Here is a 4835-nt window from a genome sequence, read left to right on the forward strand (position 1 = left end):
CACTCGATAATCTTAACATCAAATCTGAAAACTGTTTCGTTCATCTTTAGAGAGCTCTTGAAACAATTTTTCAGAATTGTATCGGATCTGCACAAATATAATAAAAAAATTATTATGTATGCTGCTCGATTACCAATCAAAATGTTTAAAACAATACACAACCAAAAAATTTGTATTTCATCTCCATTGCACATAATCCACCTTCCTTCGTAAAATGCATATGGCTCATAGATCTTTTCCAAGTGCTTCAATTGTTGTAACATATATTTTGTAGCTGATCTTGATAACTCGGTTATCTGCAATATGACTATCAGTTTAAAATGATTCATTTTATGTATTTTTTTTATAATTATGGTGAATCAATAATTCTTTAGATTAAATAATGAATCTACTCCTTGAACAGAGATTATATGCAAAATAAAATTTACATGAGTAAATTTTTAACTTTTCAAATTCCACTTATATTCATCAAATTTCGAGTAAGAAACAGAGAGTATCATTACAACTTACGTTGTTTAGTGAACTAACCATTGTGTCCAGAGCCTATGCATAATTCTCCATAGTATTAACGCAGGTCAATTACTTCAACAATTTTACTAGATTTCCTTTATGATCAATGTAGGGATTACATTTAAAATGTTCAAATATTATTTTTTTAAATTCTTGAATAGTTATGGGGTTTACTACTGAAGAAGCAACCCAATAAACCTTTACGCCATGATTTCTTGCGTGTTTGGCCATGGTTGCTAAAGTTGCATTGGCAACCATGTCTGCCGATATCTGCAATTTGAATTCAACCAAAAAAATAACACATTTAAGAGAAAAATGATAATGGTTTTTTGGGTCGAAGTTTTGAAGACACATTTAAGAGAAAAATGATAATGGTTTTTTGGGTCAAGTTTTTGAATACATATATGGAAGATGTGATCTCCAAAGAGAAATAAAAAATGTAGAGTAGTTCTAGAAAAATAAAATAAATATGATTTAAATAATTAAAAAATGTGAAATCTAAGTTTGGAACCATCCACTCTCATCTTCAATATATAGATGAAAAACGTAATCTAATAAAAAAAAATTAATATGGAAATACTCCAGAAAATCTAAAATTAATTACGAAATGCTTTTTCACACTTTGTTAAGAGTTACTAACCAGATCTAGCACAGTATCTGGAACGACTAATAAGCAATATGGTTGACCTTTGCCATAGTGCATAATGATTGGATCAATCATTCTATAAGGAATATTTGATTTAGCTCAACAACAATGTGAGAGTAATCGAGCATCAGATCTGAAGGTTTCCTCAACTTTGTCAAAGACCAATTTTCGATGAAACATCAGCATCCATTGATCCATCGGTAGCGGTTTGAACTTCCAGAAATGTAACCAACATCTGAAGCACCCACCATGTCTCCATTACTAAGAACTTCGAATCTAGAAACATACCAATTTTTTTCCAGGTTTCAGCAGCTCACTACATGTCTCTTTCTCTAGTTCCCAACTATTTGTCACTAGTTCAATGTCGATAGAATCTGAAATCACTCTGATGATTGAGATGTCGGTTTTCAAGGGCACCAAACACATGGATCCACTGAAAATCCAGCCGCATGGATCCACTGAAAATGTAGTCACACGATATAGATCAGTGTTATCCTCCCAAATATTTGGATATGCGTTACCCTGGTAGAAATAGTGCTAGATCTAAAACAAAGCATTTACATTGCCAATTATCAAGGCAAGATGATCTATAACCCCTATGGTTTAGGGAAAAAACACCCAAAACCTGTGTTACCCTGGTAGAAACAGTGCCAGATCTAAAACAACGCCTTTACATTGCCAATTATCAAGGCAATATGATCTATAACCCCTATGGTTTAGGGAGCAATTTAAATTATTAAGTTATTAAGTTATTTGTAATTCAAAGTTTAAATAAAATAATTATAAACCTCTTTACTCTCTTTGAAAATAGAAAGCAATTTTTCATTCAAATAATATTATTTTAGCTTTCAATTAATTGAAATTTATTTTATTTTAATTAATATAAAATTGTTTTTAGTTTATTTATATGTATTTTTTCAAAGTTTTTTGTACTTTCAAATTAAAAATAAAATAATTATTGGCCCCGTCCATGGGGTAGATCTCCCGTAAAAATGCAAACATGTAAACTTAATGTAAATGTAAACATTAAACGTAAATGTAAACGTTAATATTTAACATTTAACATTTTTAAACTAATGTCGTCCCTATTTAAAAATCAATCTAATTATTATTATGTATAAACAAAACATAAATTTAAAATATAAAGAGGTTTACCAATAGTAAAAAAAAGAGTTATGGTAAATAAATAAAAATATAAATAAATCAGAAGTATAGTAAATAAATAAGACTTTTTTTATATTTACTCCAAAGGTATGGTAAATAAAAAAAATTAAATGAACTAGAGGTATAGTAAATAAATAAAACCTCTTTTTATCTTTACTCCATTAACCTCTTTATATTTATGAAAACTCAAAAAAAAAAGGTTTTCATGGGCCAATTACCATATTTATAAAAGAGGTATGATAAATAAATAAATATAAAAGAGGTATAAAGATGTATGGTAAATACATAAAAACATATCAAATAAGATTATAATCAACATCTAATTATATACCAAGCCTATGGCCAAATACCATTGTAAATAAAAGAAATATGATAAATAAATAAAAATATAAATAAACAAGAGGTATGGTAAATAAATAAAACCTATTTTTATATTTGCTCCATAACCTCTTTACACTTACTAACACTCAAAAAATATGTTTTATTTAGGTGAAGCCTATGGGCAGAATACCATGGACCAAACTATATTAATACCATGCAAAAAATATTATTAACCATAATATTAATATTAAAAGATTATTTTTATTATTATTATTATTATTATTAAATCTGATATTCATATTAATATATCATAATATTGATATTATTAAATATAATAACTTTGTTTTTAATCCAATATTAAATTTGTTATATTATAATATATATTAATATATCATGATTATATTAAATCTATATATATGGGAGATAAGAACAAAGACATAAAGTTATAGAGGTGGAGAGATAGGGGGAGTAATAAGGGAGAGATGGAGATAAACTGAAGGAGAGGGGAGAGGAGCAATAAAAGGAGAGAGAGGTAGAGAAGGGTAAAAGAGGGAGAGGGAGACACAAAGATGGAGGGGGAAGAGAGAGGAGAGTGGGAGGGAGATAGTGAGAGGATTGGAGGGTAGAGAGAGAGAGAGACAGACAGACAGAGACGAGGGAAGAGAGATAAATGTAGGAGAGAAAGGGCAAGAGAGGAAGGATGAGAGAGAGGAGGAGAGAGGGAGGGATAGAGATATGGAGTTGGAGGGGGGGAGAGGGAGGGAAGAATAAAGACATAAAGAGTGAGAAGTGGAGGGAGAGAGGGAGTGACAAGGGAGAGATGGAGAGAAAGAGTGTATGTTTAGGGGTGAGATAAAGAGACAAATAAGGAGAGATAGAGAGAAGGGGGCAGAGAAGGAGACAGAAGGAGAGAGGGAGGGATATAGTAACATAGTTAGAGAGAGAGAGAGATGGGGGAAGAGATAGGATTGGAGGGAAAAGAGAGAGAGAGAGAGAAAGAATGAGAGATAATACTTGAGAGAGAGAAGGAGAGTGATGGGGTAAGAGAGAGGATTAGAGGGAAAAGAGAGAGAGAGAGAGAGAGAGAGAGAGAGAGAGAGAGAGAGAGAGTGATGGGGGAAGAGAGAGGGAGGTAGGAGAGAAAGGGATAAAGAGGAAGTACGAGAGAGAAGATTTGAGAGAGAGGAGGAGAGAGGGAGGGAGATAGGGGGAGACAGGGAGGGATAGGGAGATGGAGTTGGAGGGGGAGAGAGGGAGGGAAGAATAAATACATAGAGAGTGAGAAGTGGATAGATAGAGGGAGTAACAAGGGAGAGATGGAGATAGAGTGTGTATATGTTTGGGGTTTAGATAAAGAAAAAGAAGGAGAGATGAGAGAATGGAGAAGAGGGAAGAGAAGGAGAGAGGGAGGGATATAGTAACAAAGTTGGAGGCTGAAGAGTAAGAAATAGAGAGAAAGAGAGGAAGGAAGAGCGAAAGGATGTGAGAGAGTGGAGTGAGGGAGGGAAATAGAGATGGGAGTGGGGGGGGGGGGGGGGAGAGGAGGGGTAAGAAGAAAGAAATATAGAGAGAAAGGTGGAGAGAGAGAGAGGGAGTGATAAATAGGATGGAGAGAGAGGGAGAGAGGAAAGAAGTAGGGAAGAGAGATAGAAGCGAGGGAGAGGGAGAGAAGGGGAAGAGAGAGATAGAGATAGAGAGAGAGAGAGGGAGAAGAGGAGTAAGGGATATGTAGATAGATTGAAGAAATAGAGTGTATGTTTTGGCGGTGATATAGAGAGGCAAATGGAGATAGATATATAGATGGAAAGTGAAGAGAGGAAAGAAGAGAGATATGGAGAGAGGGAGGGAGGGACAAAGAGATTGATAGATATGAAGTGAAATAGCATGTGTGTTTGGGGGGTTGAGATAGAGTGGAAAATAATGAGAGATGGAGGGAGATATAGATATATATTGGGGGAGGGGGGAGAGGGAAGAATATTTCTCTCACTAGATACATTGATTTCAGTGTAGACAGTGATTTCTAATCCAATTTGATTTCTTGCACTAGATGCATTGGTTTTAGTGTAGATGTTGATTTCTAATGATATTTGATTGCTTTCACTAGATGCATTAATTTCAATGTAGATGATTTATAATCCTAATTGATTGCTTGCACTAAATGCATTGATTTCAATGTAGATGGTGATTTATATTC

Source organism: Pinus tabuliformis, chromosome 5_1 (genome assembly GCF_031772625.1).
Source record: "Pinus tabuliformis cultivar Carrire ecotype Pingquan chromosome 5_1, CPIR1, whole genome shotgun sequence".
NCBI classification, from domain to species: Eukaryota; Viridiplantae; Streptophyta; class Pinopsida; order Pinales; family Pinaceae; genus Pinus; species Pinus tabuliformis.